This window comes from Leptonotus elevatus, chromosome 1 (genome assembly GCF_054856555.1).
Source record: "Leptonotus elevatus isolate MCC_2025b chromosome 1, RoL_Lele_1.0, whole genome shotgun sequence".
Lineage (NCBI taxonomy): Eukaryota > Metazoa > Chordata > Actinopteri > Syngnathiformes > Syngnathidae > Leptonotus > Leptonotus elevatus.
In genome coordinates this window covers 32,676,200-32,698,584 of record NC_141239.1, presented here as the reverse complement: position 1 = coordinate 32,698,584, position 22,385 = coordinate 32,676,200, and positions in this window count along the sequence as shown.

Here is a 22,385-nt window from a genome sequence, read left to right as displayed (position 1 = left end):
GTCTTGAGCCGCGTTTCCGCCGCAGGACGTTCGGGTATGGCGAGGGGGGTTTCTCTGCTTTTTATTTTATGTACTTGGCGTGGATGGATGGTTTGAGTGAGAGGAGACGGCGTTTCGATGAAGAATTTGAAAAGGCTAACAGTAGAGTGGAACGAAAATAGGCAAAGGATTATTGAGAGAATTGTTTTGAGACTTAGTATTTGAAGCCCTTCCACAGTTAACTATAGGCATATCATGCTGAAATCTTACCTTTGACACAATCGCCATGTCATTTCTTATGAAATATGAGTTATTTCGGTGGCTATTTTTCTTACCCAGAAGTCAAACGCTCGGTTCACATTTTTGTTTTTACTTTACAGGGACTATAATAATAATAATAATTGATGGGACAAGGAACCATATTTGGAAAATTCCCACGTATATAATATATTATATGAGTGATTTTTAAAAAGAAGATGCAATGGATAATTCTGGTTGCATACTGTACCACCTGTGTGGTTTTAGTCTGAATTCAGTGGATTCTTGCTGAGGAGCAGAGTTACTTTCACTTTTTTTTTTTTTAAGAAACTTCAGAATCCCCCGTGTGGAACAACACCTGAGCACACTTTTTTTTTTTCTACTGTCATGCTCTGCTTTTGTTTTGTATATTCTTAGCTTCCTCAGCCCTGAGCACTTGGCACTAAGCTTTTGCATGCATGTGTGTGTGTGGCTTCACCATCACTACCACTACTACCATCATCATCATCATCATCATAGTCATCTTCATCCTCTGTGCTCCAAAATAGTGTGTTGCGCCGCTTCACAGGAGGGCACACTCCTGTTTGCTCGCAGACCTGATTGGCTTGAAGGCGGACCATGTGTGTGTGTGTGTGTGTGTGTGTGTGTGTGTGTGAGCAGGTGCCTGCTGGAATGAAGGTGATTATTTCCTGATCAGTTTGGCATGAAACAACCTGTTACTTCCTGCCTCCGTCTCCGCTCTCACCTTTCCTAGCGCACGTCAAAAGAGGCAGGAATGCTGCAAAAGAAAAACAAACAGGGAATGTCGTTTTCCCTGCAGCTATTTGGCAGGCTTGGATTAAGCCCCCCCCCCCCCACACACACACACACACACATATACACACACTAAAGCCTTTGTTGTGAATCTACCTCTCGTCTCATCTCTGCCCATTCCTGGTGGCGGAAATAAGAGACTTCCACGTGCCGGAGGGCTTGGCCGTACTTAAAAATCTACAAATTCTTAAGCTTTGAAGGAAGTTTGCATCCTGTCGTTCGAGACGAGGTGGATGTGCATGTAATAGAGAATAGAAGTCATCTAGATTGATGCCCAAAAGACAGTGAGTGAGGCCTCCAGCTGGGAAGAGGACGGAGGAGCTGGTTAACAGCAGAGGTGGGTAGATTAGCCAAAATTGTACTCAAGTAAGAGTATTGTTACATTAGAGTAAGGTGACCTATAGTAAAAGTGGAAAGTAATCCTGCAAATTAGTACTTGAAAAAACAAAAACAGGTAGGCTACTGAGTTACTAGTAAGCAGTGTTGGGAATAATGGCGTAATAAACTAACAGCGTTAGGTAACTCGTTTTTTTTTTTTATAAATGGACTAATCTAACTAATTATTTGTTGACAATTCTGTTCCACCAACAACCATTAACATCACGACTCCACACCATAACCGGTAATTCATAGCGATTAGCGACTCGCTTGCCTAGTGTCATTAATAGCGCCAACAATTGTATTTCTTTTATTTCAGAGTGCTAAACATGTGAAAAGTGTTGAAAGAAATATCCAGTCTCGGCAAAAAAATTAACCGAAGATTTATCACCATACTTTCTTAATTAAAAGTGTACAAAAAAATTCTGAGAGATCAAGTGGAAGCTGATGGTAGCATTAAGCACTGCATATTTCACAGCATTGGTGATTTCTTTGATATATTATTGATTATTTTAGCTCACAACAATCTTAAAAAATGCCCGTGAAATCCTGGGGGACTGGCTAGGACTGTCTACAAATTACCTATGGATGACATATGTGCCACAAATCACCATATATCCATTATTATTATTATTAGTAGTAGTAGTAGTAGTAGTAGTAGTATATGTCAAGGCATTTGTGTGACATAAATATTCACAAAAATAAATGAAAACACCCTATAAAGCCTGGACATAATTTGAATTCCTTGTATAAAAATGTAATAATAATAATTATTAGTATTATTATAATAATAATAATTTAAAAAAAGAAAATCCAAATATTATAATATATTTGATATTTAAAAAAAAATTAAGTAATGAAAATAGTTACTTTGCCGAGTTACTTTTATTATGAAGTAATTCAATTACTAACTCAGTTACTTTTTAAAGCAAGTAATGAGTAACTATAACTAATTACGTTTATAAAGTAACGTTCCCAACACTGCTAGTAAGTAACTTTTGGTGAAGAATACGGCAACATGTTCTCTGAAGTATGAACTGGAGTTCTTGTAATGTGTACATTTTTAGGGACACAGAGACAGCCATTGCTGTTCTTTTTCATAGTTTGAATGTGACTTTATTTGATTGGTAAAATGTGAAGCATCTCTAGTAGGGTGACCAACTGCTAATAAGCCCAAGGGGGGAACAAGGTGTATGTTTCTGAGGGACAATGTGGGACAGTCCTCAGCGATGCAGCGGCCCGTCCTCGTGGGCAGACTCACTGATGGGGGTTTACCCATTTCTAGCGCATATATCAGAGATGCAGACAAAAAAAAATTTGCGAGGAGCACGGTAGCCCCTAACTCAAAATTTTAGGAGCACAGGAAGAATATTTAGGGGTGCACACGTAAATTGACTTGCAAAGTAAATATTCACATTTACAACATTTTAATTATATTACTGATAAATACTACAATGTTTTTTAATCTTATTTTTATTTCAAGTGTCTACACATCATACACCATAAATATACATTTACATCTTAAATACCAAAAATGTCAAGTTAATGTTTAGACCAGAAGTGCAAGTATTATCAAAAAATGTCACACTCTGCACATGTTTGTAAGTATCAACAAAAGAATGTGCAGTGGTGGCCCATACGTTTTGATTTCATATTAAGCATTTACTGTATAACTGCATTCATGGCTATGATTCATACTAAAATCATTAAAACAAACGAACAAATTAATATCAATCCTTTAAAGGATAACAAAGGTATTACAATATATACATTTTAGTAACATTCATGTAATGCTAGCTCATTTAGAATGTTTTGTTTACTTATTGCCGTCCCCAAACATTGCCACTGATCGTGTTATGACACAGTTTGCCAGATTAAAAATATATCACTCACCACTCATCACTCATCACAAGTGAAGTGTTTACAAAGGTAACAGTGTCTTGAGATGTTGCTGTGCGTTGTCCTCAGACCAGCTACGACTCATCTTTAACACGTCATTGCTTGAGTGTTATTGGACGGGCTAGCTGAAGATAGCAACTTAAAGCTAACAAACAATCCCGTGTGATGGTCGCGTTTTTTGTTGTTGTTGTTTTTTGCGTCATCACAACATCCCAGTTGTGCCGTCGTAACTTCAATGAGAAAAGTCTTTTGATTAGAAATGTTCAGAAGTGGGTCAACAAGTGGTTCAGTGGTTCTGTGGTTTACAACAGTTTATTATTATTATTATTATTAGGGCAAGCACTGATTTTGGGGGACTCAAATTTGTGGCACGCATGAATTGAGCTTCAAACGCTACGCTAAGTAAAAAGTGTATTAAAACGACTGTGACAAGTACAATTCATTCAAAATGTTGCTTAGACTATAGTTTGTTACAATCCACTACATGAATCAGTTGACTGCCAAAGTTTTGTCCATCCGTCAATCAAGTAGTGGCCTGCCTTCATTTTCAAACTGAAGAGACAGTTAACGACGCAGTCACCCAACACTTTCGTTATCCTCACGTGTCACCACTCGTACCGTGACATGCACCCCCCTTGCCCCCATCCTTTCGGACAGGCCCATACCGAATTTCGGCAGCACACTTTTCAACAGGCTTGGGTGTAGTTTACACTGAAATATGCAGCCTTGGTTCTCGCCGGCACGACTGTAACATATCCTCTTCATCCTCCACCCCTCCCCGCCACCATATGCAACCTAGTTACGCGTTTTGATCCTGCAGGATTTGAAGCATAGCAACAATGGCTTACTTTTTGAAGGGAGGAAGTTGTGTACTTGCACCTGAGGATAATCCCCAGTGGACTCAAATGCTACTTGTCGTATTCTTTGTTGTCGTCTTTGAATGTAGCCACATAAAAACACTTCTTTTGTTTTTTTAAATTTAGTTTATAATGTCCCAAGTGCCTACATGGTTTAAAGGACTCACTTTTAGAACGACTTCCCCCTAACTTGAAGTTTTGGGTCAGTTTGTCAGAATAGTAAAATATTTTATTGATTGTCAAGCAGCCACATATTTCACACAAACTCATATTTGCAAATATCTGTTTTGTATGTCAGTATTATGGCAATAAAATTAGCCACCATTAGCACATTTCCAGAAACTGGTGGTATTATCTATCAATATATATATATATATATATATATATATATATATATATATATATATATATATATATATATATATATATATATATATATATATATATATATATATATATATATATATATATATTTAAACCTATTAGACTTCAATATAGTGCATATTGTTCCATTGCAGTCTCCATCATTCTTGTGAGTGCTTTTCCTTCCTATCTCAGCCACTCAAAAGTAGTGACCTCTCACCTGCACATGCTGACTCAAGGTGTTCTGTATTCTCTGCCAAGTGTGGCTGCTATGCACAAACACGCACAGGTGCAGCCAACAATGGAAGCTTTTGTGCTGGCTTGCCACACTGCTGGACCAGCCGGGCTCATATCAAGGAGCACGATCTGGACAAGCGAAGACCCCGGTCCCTCAGAGCACCCTCGTTTCACCGTCGCCTCAACGCGATCGCCCTGAATCCGACTGTATCCCACAATGGATAAATAACCAAATGGCTTTGGAGTGTCATTATTGATACTGTTTGTGATGACGCCCAAACACCCGGAGGCCACCTCACCACACTCCCAACCGTAACCCAAATCCCTTAAACCTAAGCCAAGGCCAAATGCATTAATGGGAATATTGTTTTTTTTATCATTATTAAAAACTGTTAATTTGACTAAATTCTCTTATTATTCCCAAGATGGACAAATACCTTAAAATACTTCTTGAGGATTATTATCCAACAAATTAGTCAGTCAGCTCAATACTTTTTCTGCAATTCCAACATTAATCAACATTAGATACAGATTACTAAGTGTCATGTTTTGGGTTAAGGGTTGTTTTTTAGTTGTTTTTTGTGTGTCTTGTTAGCTTTTGGTTCCATTGTTGTCTGTTTTGTTGTGTTTTCCTTGTCTCTCTTTTTCTCATTAAGTGAGATTTTGTCCACCTGTGCTTGTCTACTCTCCCTCTTGTGTCAGCCAATCAGTGCCGCCAGCCATGTGTGTCTTGTCCAGGTGTCCCTTGTTAGTTCGTTTGTATTTAGTCCCCTGTTTTTGGTTCAGTTCTTGTTGGTCCATTGTTTGTTTGTCGCTGATGCTGTCTGTCTCCTTGTCTTGCCTTGCTGTTCCGCTCCGCTCCAAGCCAAGCCACGTTTTTGATTAGGACTTTGTTGTTTTGGTTTTTACCTGTGCCTTGCTGCCTCGTTGTTTTTGTTTAATTAAAGAAACCTTTTTAGACTTCGCCTCCCCCCACGCCTCTATTTCCCTACACTTGGGTCCTCAACCGCACCAATTTGTGACACCATTCTTTAATATGCACATCATCATGAAACTGTCACTTGTGTTACTTCACTCTGAACTTCATCTGTGCTGCATGCTCCTTGGATGAAACTCAAAATATATATTTTTTCATATATTGCATTAAGTTACTAGCCAAGCGCTATTGCCAGCAAAAACGGGTATCAAGACAGCTCGTTAGTTTGCAAGCTAAAGCCATATCCCTGCAAGTCCAAAGAAATAGAACAATTTTATCAAATAAACATTGTATTTAAATGTGACGTCATTCATTTTTACCTCAATTTGATGGTTCGCTTCACCTGCATGAAACTTGTCCGGCATCCATAGTCAGTGGAGGTATCGCGGATTTGTGGCTCGACTAGTTTCTCCTGTGACCTGCCTGTGATGTCATCGTAATTTGCATGTTGTGATTTGTACTCATGAAAGCGTGCGTAGACCTGAATTAATGTGTAGTGAAGCTTTGTAGTCGTAAAGGTGAGAGTTTTATTGAAAATAATTTGCACTCACAGGTTTTACATTTGTAAAAAAAAAAATCACAATTTTGATTCGTAGTCACAAGATTAAGATTCAAACCCACACAATTTAGATTCGTACCCACAGGAAAACATTTAAAACACACAAATTCTTACTATTATGAATACAAATAGTTAATTACGCATGTCTTTTTGATGGTGATCTTTCTCTCCATACTAACCCTAATCCCCTAACAGCCTTTCCAATTCCTAATCTTAAAACTAACCCTAAACCAAATCCTCACCCCAAAATCTTAATTACCAAACTGTCACCGCTGACCCTAACACCCTAACACTCTAACCCCTCACCCCTTAAACCCTAAACACCTAACCCTAACCCTCGAACCCAAAATCCCAACCCCCTGTTCTCTCAGTCAACATGTTGGTCATACTAGTGGGCCCACAATATTATTTATTTGGAGATCGCATGTCATCTTTACTCTTTCCAGTTGTTTCAGGACAGCGCTACAGCCAAGCTTGACATATGCACTTTATGATTTTGAGTGGCTTTAAGTGTTTTGTGTGGAAAAAACTAAGTCTTGACAAGATACCTACATGAAAGAAAGAGGGGGGAAACATTTTAGTTCCATGTAGACCATGCTTTGAATGGTGACGTCAAGGATATTATCATCCAGAGACTGTCAAAGCTTTTCACATCATGTGCAGATGTAATTTGGCTTAAACACACCGCTTTGAAGAAGAAGAAAAAAATCTGAACTCAGCAGTAAATGGCATAATAGTCATTATGTTGTGGAGGCCGGACCGCAACTAAACCGTGTGTTCGATGCTTCCCAGGGCCCCAGACATGACACGGCGTCCCCGCGGCCATGACATCACCGCCAAAATAACATGCTTGTTTGGAAGCGCCCTTGATCGTCCGAAGGGATAAAAGGGAACGAACGCCATCAGATGCGTCTTCAAAGGCCAAACCTCAGGCACTTTGACGGGGGTGAACGGCTGCTGATGACATCACAGAGGGCACGGGACGTTTGGCCAAAGGTCCTGACGGACACTCCGACAAACAAAAAGCAGAAGGGCCAAAAAGAAGGCGGAAGTCTGAGATACCCAGAAAACTAAGACTGTGTGGGCGTGTTTTGTTACCAAGGAACATGTGTTGGTGGAGTTTATCATGAATATGTTTTTCAAATGACACTTGGAGAAAAAAAACTCCCTTCCAATGTGTTCCAGCAGGGAGATTTTGTGCTTTACATCATGACCGGCTGCTGCCTTGAACTGCAAACATGTTACGAGGAGAATGTCTTGAGCTCTTCTTCCCGATTCTCATGATCTCATTGTTGCCTGCATATGTTAGACATTACATTTATATAGACAAAAGATTCAGGACACCTGCACATTAACACCTACAGGAAGTGAAAATGGTTGAAAATATGCAGTTCTACTCCCCTAGCGTACACTTTACTGGAAAGTCTTTCTCCAAAATATGGAATCGGAGAGGTTTGATTGTGTGAGATCATTGGCCAGTTGGTGTTTCCGTTTTCATACCTTGATGTCCTTACTTGGGACCTGTAGGAACTGAAAGGGACCCGTCCTAGGTTGGAGTTGTTTTGATGGGTTGTACTGAGGAAACGAAGGCAGGAGGCTGCAGAACCCGACTCAACCGCAATTTGGCGACTATGACGACCAGCCACTGATTTTGCTGCACCATACCAACATAGTGTATTTCAACAAACCTGAATCATCCATGCATTTAATTTACTGCTAAGGATTGGGATCCCCTTTCTCTTTTATGTGTCATTCTTCTATCATAAGCAAAAACCCAAGAGTAGGGAGACCAAGTTGGCACCACTGGTCTCAAAAATTCAAAGAATCCCAAACAAACACAGCCAGTCCTCCATTGGCCTTTCCCCCCTCTCGGGCTTCCCTCCTGTGGTCACATGCCGCCACTACTTTGTTTGTTTGTCTCCAGGCAACCAAGATCTGGACGGTCAGACTCGGAGATAGTCTGCCGCTCTTGATGCTTTCGGAGACAGCTATGCCAGGAATGCGAGGTGCCTGCTGTGCGGACAACAAATAGCCCCTCTCCACCTAGGGAACTTTCCCAGGGGACCTAAGAAGCTTTTGTAGGGATCACCGAGCCGCTTTCCATCTGAGGAACCGCGGGGGATGATTGCCAGGTGGCGTGGATGTTTTGGGGCTGGTTCTTTTAACTCTATTTTCACCGTGATGTCGAACCACAATCGTTTCGTGATCAGTGGTTGTCAAAACTCTTCACACCAAGTACCACCTACTATTCCTAAAAAAGTATTTAACATTATTGAAAGCTGCTGTATTATTATGCACAGCTCATTGTAAGCGTGTATGTGTGTGTGCGCGCGAGAGCATGTGCACAGCTGCCCATCTGTTTGGTGAAAGCGCGCGCGGCCCCTTCTAGCCAAACGACTGATGTGATTTAGTGGCGCAGGTCACAGGTCAAGAGCCCCCGGTCTCCATCTGCGTCTTAAAAAAAAAAAAAGCCATCAGGAAGGGTTTAGCCTGGAGTCAATGGTCCTGGTGACACGTCTGCCCACATACACACACGCACGCACACGCGTACACACACACACACACACACACACACACACACACACACACAGATAAAAAGGTATGTCTTAAATGAGATTACTGCAATACATAGATTGGACTCGACCCCTTAGCTCCCCCCTGAATTGGTGGTCTTTCATATTGGGATCACATTTAATATCTGCTTAATATCCTCGCTATAGCCAAAGAGGAGTGTTATTTGGATCATAACAAGCTTTCAAATGTGTTTATTCGGTGGGATAATGTTTATGATTTCCCCTTTAAACATTTCGTCCCTTATGAGGAATTCCAGATGTAAAGTTCTGTTGCAAGTATTTGATGTATTGCTTCATTTCCCCCACTGTTTTTCTCCTCCACTTTCAGACGTAGTTTGAGGACTTTTGTGTTCAACCTTCTTCTCAAATTCAGGAAATGTCAGTAAAAGGTGCGACTTCACAGACGGAAACCAATTTCTGGACTTTCTAAGTGTCTTTCAAGACAATAACTTTCATCACGGGATGTCACAATTTTTATCTTCAAACAGCGCTTATCCGCCTCTTATCTCCATCGCACTGACAGTCCAACGAGTTTCCATGTAATCTTACGATTCTTTTTGTCAGCATATATAAACAAAGCCTTCGCAAATATGCGGCGGCCCGCTTTTTCCGTGGAGTTTTTTTGATGAAGTCCGCCGCCTTTCTTCTGAGCGAGCTTGTTGTTAGCTCTTTGAGAGACGCCTATCATCAAAATCCGAGAGAAATTACGCTGAGACCAGCAGCGGCGCGGCACGCTGGCCGATTACATTCAAATGAATGCTTTTACATCAATGCAAGGCTTTGAAGACCTTTTAATGAGCAGATAGCCCGAGTTAATCATTTGAGGAAGTGCCATCTTGGAAAGAGAAAGGGGCAAAGGGAGAAACGAGACGAGGCATGGAAGGCTTTTTAATCCTGAATGATACGCAGAAGTAGTATGGCAATCTATTAATGAATTAATTCATCACTCAAATGTTAGCCTCGAGTTAGATCCCCCCTGAAGCTTAACCCTATAGGCCAAACGTATCATATTAAATACAAGACATTTTGAGCCTTCTATTTCATGAGTATAATATCCCCCCCCCCCCCATTAAACCCCTAACGTATATGATCTGACACATGCATTACACGAATAATCCATTAGAGGGCAGTATACCCCAGTTGATGGCCTATCCAGCGACCTTGCAAGATCGCCCCAAGTGAGAAAGGAGAGAAATGTGGGAAATCTTCTTTCAGATTTTTGGAAATACTAATATGTTTGATATGTCTGTTTATTATTATATTTTTGACAGTTATAAATGTATGAATTTAGAGCATTGTGACCAGATGTATCAAATATGACACAAATCAAAAGTCATGTTGAAGTTGATTTTCATTTTCAAAAACGTTTTTTGTTTGTTTGTTCAAAAGGACCGATAAATACTCTATTTACAAAGAATCTGAATTTTCTCTCATATATTTCATGGTTCAGGCTTTATAGGGTTAACTCGAGCAGCACGACGAGTTAGCGGTTAGCATGTCTGTTGCCTCATAGTTCTTAAAATGGGGGGTTAAATCCCAACTCCGACCTTGCGGTGCGTTTGCATAATGTAATGTGTTTGTGTAACGTGTCCCTCAAGTCATTAACTACAACAAAAATAAAAATAACAAGGAGAAGAGTTAATAACTGCAATGTAGTGCTAAGCTAAAGGTTATCTTAGCTTCTTCTATTTACCCATTGGCCTTGTTTTGCCAGTACAAATGCATCAATAGTGAGTACAGAAAAAAGAGGATGCAGTCCAGACCCACCCGTGAAAGCCATGATAGGGACCATAGAAAAATAAAATAAAACTTACATAGCTTTTCCCGCTACACAGGTATTTAGTGGCGCTGTGGTGTCTAGCATTACACAAAAAAATCTGGAAACGAACTTTTAAAAAAAGCTGAAGTAATGCAGCCCCTTGTACAGAAAATACTCAAGGGTTGACTACATGTTCTATCTAAAGACCCATCAAAAATTGTCGCCAAAAACTGCGAACCGTGATATAGCGGGCGAACACATTACAGTCATAGCAAGCCGAGAAGCTAGCGTGCAGTGGACAAAGGGGCGTTAGTGTTTCAGCATTGTGTAGCCATCTGTCTGAGAACAGTGGGTTGTTTTTGAGGGTCCTCCCGCCAAGGCTTTGACTGGGATCCAAGGTTAGCCGAGACTCTCTTGGAAGCGAACCTGCGGGAGGACGGCCCACCCGCTGCCGCCGCACATTGATCAACATCACATCTGAAAGAGTGGCACATGTGATGATGAAGGCTGCGCGGAGTAACAAAGATGGGGCATGAGAGGAGACAAAGTCAAAGGGAATGGAGTCGATGGCGGATGGAGTCAAGAAAAAGGGGGATGGACTCAAATAAAGTGGGTGTGGGGGGATCAATGACGGGGAGACTGATGCTAAAGATAAACAAACATCAGGAGGGCGCCGGAGACCAAAGTGTTGTTCCTCCATCTCGGCAAAGCGGCGGGCAAGAGTCTAGTGGGCCTTTGAACTTGGCCCCCATTAGCGGCCTGATGACGGTTTGAAGAGAGCGGCGGAGACGAGCCGGAGCATTTTCCATGTTAATTTGTTTTTGTAGCGGCTGTGCAGGCGCGTGTGGGCGTTATTTTTTTCCTCGTCCTTTGAATCTTTCCTCGTCACAGCCGATTTAACGCAGCGGGATAAAAATTCCTCCTTTAGCTCTGTTGATTTCCGCTCTTTTTTTTGCCTTTCATCTCACTGACTCACCTTTTTCTTTGTCTCGGGGAGGTGAGGCGGATGCTGCAATAGAAGCTGCAATTAATCTTTTGGGAAATTCCCTCCATTGTTTTAATTTGTAGCATTTTTGACAGCGACACAGATCTCATCAAAAGCCAAAACTTTTCCTATTGGCTTTTAGAAGCAGTTTGTGTCAAAATGATCCCTGTTCCCATGCGCCTGCAAAGTGAGCCTAAAATACTGTAATATGCATGCCAGGCCAGTAGGTGGCGATGTCATTTTATAAACAAGCAGAGTGAGGATGTCTCGGGATTACACATTGCAGTAAACCTAAAGCATTATTCAGGAAATCATCCATCCATCTTAATTTGTCTTAAAATTATTCATGTATTACAAATAATGTATCTTCGTCCATCTATGTCTTTCGCATACAGTACAGTGACAGGCAGAACAGTTAACTCATTCACTGCCTTGCCTATTTATATTGACAAAGTACGTTTTTCAACGTTTAGGTGTGGAAGAGGGTCTCGCCCAGCTTGTCTGTAAAATTCTAGTTTGACTGTAATGAAATCCAGATCGCTGTAGGTGGTGACGTTGCATTGCTTTATAGTTAAAATAAGCGCACCTTTTGGGAGACGATAAAGATACAGGGGAATCTCAGCTTGTCACATTGATTATGAAGGAAGAAGATGAAGGAGAAGAATGGCAACATGTTGGAAGTTGGACAAGTTGAGGCACATCACATTAACAGAGTAAATGTATGGTATAAACAGAGAAAGTTTCACAGTAGGTAGCAAAAATTGTGTGTCAGTTGTAAGAAAAGACGGCAGAGTTCATGGAGTGAATGAGGAACGACATCTAAAAAAGCCACGGACTTTCAACAGAGATGCGGTAAGTCTTAGTTTCTCAGTTGTATATGTAAATAAGTCAATGTTTTGCTATCAAAAGCTTTTTCTCAGTCTCAATAAAATCATTAGCCACTCATTGTGACATTTTTGTTTGGTGAGGTGCTTTGACATTTTTACAGTCATTTTGGGTTTCACTGTATCAGTCGGCATGCTGATGACGATGAGTACATAAAAAGTCTACACACCCCAGTTAAAATGCCAGATTTTTCTGACAGGAAAACAGACCAAGATAAATGATTGTCAACCGTTTCCCACCACTAATGTGACCTTTAAAAAATAATAATAATCTTTTTGAGAGTGGAAGTAAGAACTGAAACAATGTGGTTGCATAAGTGTGCACACCCTCTAATAACTGGGATGTGGCTGCTTTAAGAATTAACCGATACGTTCAAAATCGGGACTTCCGACTTCCGGGTTTTCACCCATCAACTTTGTTTCCGTTTGCGATGTGTGGGCCGCGTCCCAATACATGCGCTTCAGCCTCTAGGCCCCTCGGTTGCGCGTTCCCGTCGACGGGTGCGAGGCTGCGAGTGTGTAGTGTCTGTCTCAGTGTCCAAAGCATTTCAGATAGCCGAGACGTCCTCCCGCCGATGAGCGGGAGTACGCGTTTGGGGTGCGCAGGGGTGGGGGTGTGAGTGTTGGAACGCAGCCAGCATAAGCATGGTGGATGTTGTCACATTTCATTAATAGAAATGACAAGAGTCAGATTCACACTTTCTGAATCGTTGTAGAAATCAATTATTATTATTATGATTATTACCATCTTCATTATACAAAGTGAAATAAAAACTGAAATGATGTGGTTGCATAAGTGTACACACCCTCTACTAAGTGGGATGTGACTGTTTTCAGAATTAACTGATCGCATTCAAATTCGTGTTAAATGAACATTTTGATTTAGGCTGTTTTAATTAACTGAGATGCATCTTCACATATAAAAAATGATTATAAGGAAGTTGGCTATGCAAAATACTAGAAACAACTTTTCAAGTGACATTTTGTGGCTCCGTCAAATAACATTGGCTCTTTATTATGTAGCAAAAAATCATAAAGTACACCTTTGATGATGATGATCATGTTTAATCTGTTGTTTCTGCCTTGTTTCCTTTTAAAAGGCTACAAAGGTAATAATGTTCCATGTCCATGTCATGTAAGTGTTTTTCAGGCTTCACGGTCACGTACACAAACAGGCCGAACCACGCCACGTTATCCATTTACACTTAAAAGCCGACTTTAAATCTTGTTTTCTCTCTCAGCGGAGGGACACAGGTTAACTTTGAGGACAAGTGTAAAAATCATCATTTGCCTTTGAAGTATGATTTAAAGCCAAGACGAGTGGAAGCCGTGACCTCCCTTAGATTCATACAACGTTAAATCAAGTGTGTGTATTTGTGTGTGTATGCATGCGCGTGTGCTTGGTAACCAAAGAAGGTCAGCTAACGCTTTAACAGCCTCTTTGCCCTTTGACCTCAAGGCAGCATCCGCCATCAGGCCGGCGGCACGGCTTCAGACCGTGAGAGCCAGTCTGGCACCACCACCCCCAGGTTGACTGCCAGCTTTTGTCCCCTTGCAGCCTCTGCCCCTCCCCAGGCCGGGTGACAGGTTGTGGGGGCGGGCCTTGTTGTGCGTCTGTAATGCGGTGGTGACACATGAAAGAGGTCGACGCAGGTTTGCCACATAAATGTCAGCATGCCCTCTGCTGCCGCAACACACACACGTATTACACGTTATATACACAGACAGCAGATTTATGTATTTATGCATTGTGTCGGCACTGCTCAAAGGGATATGACTGTGGGGGGTGAAGGGGGAAGTAGACAATGATGGATGGGGTGATGAGGGGGGAGAAAGGTGGAACCGGGAGACATTGAAGTGCAAGAGTGAGGAGGGTGTTGGGGTGGGGGACATCTGAGGAGTGATGGTGCAGATTCATATGTTAACATAATGTTAAATATAGAGAATTTTTTTTATTTTTTTATAAGGAAAATATCACGTTGATTTTGTACTTTAAAAAATAATAATAACAATTGAAAAGAATGTAAAAGTTTAGCCATCATAATTGATTTTTGCGACTGCCTGTAGTGTGCACAATTTGTTTATGAAGGCAGAAATGAAGACTTTCATAACTACTGTGACTCATTAAACTGCATTAATAAAAGATGTTCTTCACAGAGGATAAAAAATATATGCCTCTGATTATTGTTTTGCATTTGTTAATACATAGTTTGTGTTGAAATATCTGTTGCTTGAAGGGTTATAACACTGCGTCTTGCAATTCTATTTGTTAGCCTGTCTATTGCATTTTCCATTGTGAGTTAGCATCAAGCTAATGGAGGGCAAAGTTGTGTGGTTGTATAAAATATATAGTTGTCTTTGTTTTATGTTTAGATGTAAATGTCAACTGAGAGTGGCAATAAACAGTTTGAAGCTTCTTCTTTTTTTTAAACAATCTTCATGTCCGCTTAAGTGCTGTTTGTTGTGAAATTAGTTGACTGGAGTTCACTGCGTCATACAGCTCTCATATCATTCGAATAAAAAAAAGAAAAAAAATCACCCGGATGGCTGGATAAAGTCAAAAAATCTCAACACACCACTGTATATTGGTTCTTAGCTGGTTTATGAAATATTGAAAGAGCTGAGTGGCAAACACTGGAAGATGGAACTTAATTGGCAAGTCAGACTTTGACACTTGATTAAAAAAAAATCTATAAAACACAATGACCGAGTTTAACTTTGTCTCAAAACGTGTGGTAAAGTGAAATTGACCTGATTCATTTGGAGAGGGCCCTGTTGAAAGACTTGACAATACCAGACATCACCACAGAGGGGCACAAAAGTGCAAATTGAGGCATTTCCTTTTTTTTTATATTTCACTAAAGATTCATAGTACATTTTTACGGACCTTAGGTGTCAATTAGATGATTATCTTTGAGCTTAACTGCTGTTTCCTCATTTTGCAGTGGCCTTGTCTAATATACATTTTTGCTCAAATAATCTACAAATGTTAACAAGGTGCGTATGAACTGATACATACATATACACATATATATATATATATATATATATATATTGAATCAGATACAAATTGTCCAACAAAATGTCCATTTGAATATGTTCTTGGAATTTTTAAGCATTTAATTTTGTTTTCCTGGGACAGGTAGCTTAGCTGTTTTTGGGGAAGGTTATCATCTTTAATATATAGTTTATACTAACTACAATAGATTGTAAATTTGTTTATTTTCTCACTTAACAGCAGGTTTTTTTTGCATTTTTGGGTTGGAAAAATCCTGATGATGTGTCCAAATTCAGGCACAAACAGGTTTTGGCACATTTCAAAGATATTTTACATTATTTAAGAGCAAATAAATGAATAAATAAAGCATGTTTTCCACAGCTCAATTGACTGTGGGCAGATGCAGAAAATAATTATATTCCAACACCAACTAAAATGCTTTTTTTATGAGGAACATTTATCACCTCTGCTTAGTTTTGTTTCATTTTTTTTCCATTTTTTTTGCAGTGCCATATTAAGTGGACAATATTTGGAATTCCTTTCCTAACCTGAATTTCACCCCCAAATCCATCAATATATCACAATAAAAAGATACCCATGCATACAGCATATGAAAGATCCCAAGTCTTTGTCATGTTAGTCTTACTGGGGACAAATTTGGACACCCAAGGATGATTTCAATTCTGTGTGAAATTGGAGTATAATTTACTCTTTTTCTCCACCGGCAAACCTTAAAGAGAGGAGAACGATGATGAGAACTAAAGGAGTGGGTTGGGTGGTGGGGGGTATGTCTGGCTAACTTCAATAGCGTCTCTGTGTCCATCCAATATGGAGGGCTAGCATGCTGGGAGTTGGCCGTGTCCATTCAGACAGAGCCCAAACTCATAAAGAGCTCTTCTATGGCCCCCAACCTGAAAGCCACCCACCCACCAAAGACCCGGCTGGTGCAGGCCCCTTCCATGGGAACTTGAAATCTGCAACGTAATCCCACTTGGGCCCCTGGAGGAGCCTTTGCAAACAAACCATGTGAGTCCTAATATCACCTCTTCACAAATAACTCCTGGCTAGGCCCGAGCCGCACCTCCACCGGCGCTTCCGCGGCCCTCTGTCGTCTTTTTCGACCCCTTCTCACCCTGCCTCCCTCACTTTCTTCTTTCCGGGGATAGACAACAAAAGAGAGGGATCTCCTTCTAATTGCTTCGGAAGATTGCGGCCGCCGGGGGAAATGAGACCGAGGCGGAGGGGGATCGTCAGTCCGGCTTTGCCTGTCGTGGATGCGCGGCCATCGGGATAAAGGCGCTGGCGGGACAGCCAGGGCTGAAGTGGATCAGAACGGTGGCGGGTAAAACTCCTAAGGCAAACATGAGTCTGGGAGAATGTGGTGGAGATGGAGCCACTCGGCTGGGGGCCCCTTCGTACATGGGAAAGAATGTCGAGGCGAAGAGATACCAAAGCAAATAACCAGGAATACAGTATCCATGAAGATGAATTGTTCTTTTCCCCTATAAGCAAAATTTGATTTTGTGGGCCTCTACCTCTGCCAACTCTATTACGTGGTAATCATTCATACACTACTACTACTACTACTACTACGAGAACTAGTACTACTAGTACTAGTACTGTGGACCCTTGCTATTCGCAGGGGATTGGGGACTGGGACGACCCACAAATAGTTACTTCTCCCATTGTGTCCTACAGGTGCCTGTCAGTTTCCACTAAATAACTTCAAAACCAAATTCAAAATATATTTAATAAGCCAAATATTGTCTGTTTTTGTCTATGTTCAAATAATGGTAATTTTCTGTTTTTGGAGCTTGGGAACTGATTAATTGCATTTACATTATTTCCTAAAGGAAAAAAAAATTCGGAGGTTGAACAATTCAGACTTTGAACACTTCGCAGAAACGAATTATGTGTACCACTGTACACCCAACTACAAAAACGCTCTTCAGATCAAAGTGGGACTTTACTAAGTTTTGTACACATAAATGACACCATGCAAGCTAGTACACCAACACTGTACAAGTACTACTCAAAAAGAGCTTTGATATGCTTTTGTTATAGTGTTCATAGTTGTTGAAATATACAATAAGCCATGGAGAATATCATAAAAGAGTACGTTATTAGAGTAACCGACCCCCTGATGGACCCACTTCAGTTTTGCTTACCGAGCATGCAGAGGCATCAATGAACACCTTGCAGCCCCACATTCTGGCTACTAAACTTTGCTCCCATTTCCACCTGGATGACCAGCTAATCGGTGGATCCTGGACTTCCTTTTATTATGCCTTCCTTGAAAGCATCATGACCTACTCCATAACCTGCTGGTTTGACTCCCTCCGCCTCCAGAACAGAAACAGACTGCAGCGCACTGCATCAGTGTGCTCCAGGGTCATTGGCTCGCCTGTTAGAACACGTGCACATGTTTTTAACCAACAGGCTCTCACACAGGCAGCTAAAATCATTAATGACCCCTTCCGCATTTCAGTGGCTCCCCTTCGGGTGGCGCCTTCGCTGCATTGCTTGCAGGACAGAGACAAGGAGAGCCACTTTTGTCCCAAAAGCAATTCTGCTATTTAAATCCAGTAGCTAATACTTTTTTAACACACTTGCAGATCTTCTTCTTAATATATACTGTACATACATATACATATTGTTGGCAGTTGGCACTTGATCCTACTCATTGAGTCACCTTATTGATATTGTGTATTTATATTGTATATTTTTATATTGTGTGTATATTCATTTATATGTTTTATTCTCTTTTAAATGTATGCTAATGCTGCTCAGTTGCTGATATTTCTCAATTGCCCCTAGAGGATGAATAAAGTTATATTGAATTTAACTAAATAATATTTATCTCAAATACTGTACTAATTTTAGTCAGAATGATGCAATGGGGTCAGGGCATTGTCTGCGTGTGTGTCCTTTATTTTGTTTCCGTCTAATTTAATGGGAGGGGGAGCTTCTGTAAACCAATGTGTGCCAGACAGGAGGATTACATACCTTGGAGGGGGGGGGGGGGGGGAGGCCTAGGTGGGGAGGTGAGGAGGGGCGCCACCTTTTCATGCTACCTCTGGCTCCGCGCGGTGAATGTCGGCGCCCGATAACAAAGCTTCATTTGCATATCATAATCCACATCTCTCGACCTTCTGATCAGGTGCGCTCGCAAGCACGGCTGCGTGCCCCCAAAAAGAGACGCAGAGAGGAGGGAGCGTGGTGGTGCTGCTGAGAGGGGGGCGGCGGGCGGCGGGCTCACTTTGAACGCCGTTTGAAGTTCTCTGCCGGGGTTCAAATAACACGCAAACATGTGCGTGCCATTGAGAGGCTGATTTGTATTAAAAAGAGGCAAGTCGTCGGTGCTGGGATAGAGAGATGAAAGGAGGTCAGGGAGGGAACTTTCTGGAGCTTGTCGTGCACCCAAACCCTATAAGAGGATTGGTACACGTCCGATTTACATAGGATAGCACCATTAGTTTGAAATGTTGCGCCAATGTTGATTGCCAGGAACGGAACCGATAGAAATATTCTTGATAGGAAGTTGTGCTTGCCTTTCTCATAGCTACAGGTGTACTCAGCCAGTCCAAGTTGGCTGTAACGTAACCAACCAATCAGAGGTTGGAAAAACGCTGACATCATTAAGGGCCAGCACTCTGGCCCTATGAGGATGAATTTGAAATCTGATTGGTTAAAGAAACAATCCCACTGCTAATACTTTATCGTTAAAGTTACATACAGTATACGCCAGTCCTACTGACTGTGATGGGACTGGGCAGACTAAATTGGCATGGCAACACAGAGGATGCAATCTGATTGGATAAACTAACATTCGCATACTGGAAGCAAAATGAATACATACATTAAACAATCAAATAAAAGTTTTTTCATGATATTGAGAGGTGTATTTTAAGTGTGAGATCTTTCTTGGCAAATTTTTTTGGGGGGTGAGTATGAGAGGTTGTTTGTTTAATGGGAGTTTTGAGTGTGTGAGTTTATTTACGTGAGTGTAAGAAGGTTTTTGTGGTGAGTATGTATTTTTTTTAATGAGTGTGAGGGGTTTTGGTTTGTACGTTTTTGGAGGATAAGATTATTATTTTTTCAGTTTTTTTTTTTTTCCTGTAAATTAGTTTTTGGGGGTGGCACGGTGATGCACTGATTAGCATATCCGCCTCACAGTTCTGAGATTCAGGGTTCAGTTCCGGCTCAGGCCTTCCTGTGTGCAATTTGCATTTTCTCCCCGTGCCTGCGCTGGTTTACTCCGGTTTACTCCCACAGTCCAAAAACGTGCATAGTAGGCCGATTGACCACTCCAAATTGTCCATAGGTGTGACGGTGAATGCAAATGGTTGTTCGTTTATGTATATGATTGGCTGTCGAGCAGTTCAGGATGTACCCCGCCTCCTCGCCATTGACAGCTGGCATAGGCTCCGGCATGCCCGCAACCCTTGTGAGGGTGAGCAGCGGTGTGGAAAACGGATGGATGGATGAGTTTTTGGGAGTGTGTTACAGTTTATTTTGGTGACAGTGAGAGGGTTGTTTTTATGGTGAGTTTGAGACTTTTTGGCAAGTGTGAGAGTTTTTTTTTATGCGAATAACCATTTTTGGGTGTGTGTATTGGAGGATTTTTTTGGGGGGGAGTATTAATTTTGTTGGCGAGTGTTTTTGTTGTCGTTTAGTGTGAGTTTTGTGTGTATGTGGGTTTTTAGCGAGAGTTTTTTGTTTTGGATGAGACTTTTTATGTGAGAGTTTTTGTGAGAGATATTGGTGAGTCAAGCGTGAGATTTTTGGGGGTATTAATGTTATTTTAAATGTTATTGAAAAACTGCCTGTTTGAAATTGATCGACCAACTTGTATGCATTATATTTATTATCCTTGGACGTCTGTTGTAGGCTGTAGTGTAACGTCGACGTGGTTTTGTTGAAAGGATCCCAGGCAAGTGAGGAGGCCGCCTGCCAGTATGTTGCTGCTGCAGCTATTAACGCCGCCACCCGCACTGATGTCTTTCCTAAAGAAAAGGTCATTAGCACATCAGAACGGAGTTGAAGTGCCTGCCTCGAGAGTTGAACAGCAGGGGGGCTTATGTGAATCATAATGTGTTATCACTTTGCAAAGCTAGAGGGAGCTACTAGAACCTTATACAAGAACAAAGTGTGACTATGTTAAATCATAATTAACACGTTCCACTTTATTCCCTTTTATTATACAAGTTCCTAAAGCTTGGTCAATATTTTTGATGTACTGTACTGATCAGACCTTTAACTTGCTTCTCACATCACCATTTATATTTTTTTAGCCAGAGGGTGGTGCTAGTGATCCAATAATTATGCACAACATTTAAACGAGACAAATGAGGCTTTCATTTCATAGGATTTAATTGTATCGTTAAAAGGGATGATGATCCAAGCGTAGGCTCCATACAAGGGCAGTTTGGAAATAAACTCCTAGTTCATGTAATGTAATGCTGACAATATTTCCCAAAGCAACTTTAATTAAAAAATAAATAAATATGTGTTCAAATGAGTTTGCGCCAACGTTTAATTTCATTTGGAGCCTGGTGATGCTTATGCAGGAAAGAATAAGTAATATACCTGTATATGATGAATATAAAAATATCAAATATTAGTAACTCAAATTATGCAATTACATTTGTGTAGAAATATGTAAATTCCTATATTAATGTTAATACAAACCCAGTTATTTGCTATTTACTAAAAACAATCAAGTTTATCAGTTTGAGCATTAAATATCTTGTAGTGTATTGAATTTAATACATGTTGAACATAATTTGCAAATCACTGTATTCTGTTTTTATTTATGTTTAACACAATGTCCCAGATTTGGGTTTGTAAATTGAATTTCCTTCATAATGTAATTAATTAATTTCTGTATTTTTTAGTTAAACAAACTTTTATTATTCCACACCTGTACATTTGAAGATGTATAAATGCAAATGTGTATGTTTAAGTACGAAGTATACTTTTAATTAAACTTTTAATCATTCATCAAATATACTCATTACAATATCAATCAATCAATCAATCAATCAATCAATCAATCAATCAATCAATCAATCAATCAATCAATCAACCAATCAATCAACCAATCAGTATTTTAAATACATTGGATATTACGTATTTACTAGTGGTGTCAGACAATTAAAATGTTTAATCATAATTAATCGCCTGACTTCTATACTCACGATTAAATGAGCAAATTTTATATCTGCTCTAAATGTACAATAAAATGTACAATGAATTTCCCCCCCTAAGTTTTCATACTCTTGTTAACATAAAAGTGGGGGAATGTTAAACTATTAGAAATATGGCTGCATCTTGTAGTCATTGATACAGTAATTTCATAATAATTCATAAAATTGAGTTAAAAATTTAAAAAAGTCGTACTGTAGTGTACTCTAAAAACAACCCGAGTGTGATATTGATTTGTCATTTTTTCTGCCACTAGATGGCATAATTGCATTTGTAAGACCTTGATGACAGCTCAGTGCATTGTTCTTTTCATATTAAGAACTATCTCATCTTTAACATGAAGTAACTTGTGAAATTATGCACATTTAAAAAATTGTTAAATACCACTTGACCCCAGTCTCCACGAATATATTAATTATTATTTTTAATTTATTACTGCTAAATAGAATAAATGTGACTGGAATTGCCCCAGTACAGGCTTTGCAAGGTCATTAAACGCGCATTAAAAAAATTAGTGCCGTTAAACAACATTTAAATCAACTAAAATGTTACGCATTAATTTTAACACCCCTAGTATTTACACATTAAATAATAAAGTATTCCATCATCATTTATTACATTATACAAAATCATACGTTATACAATTATTATTATTATTTA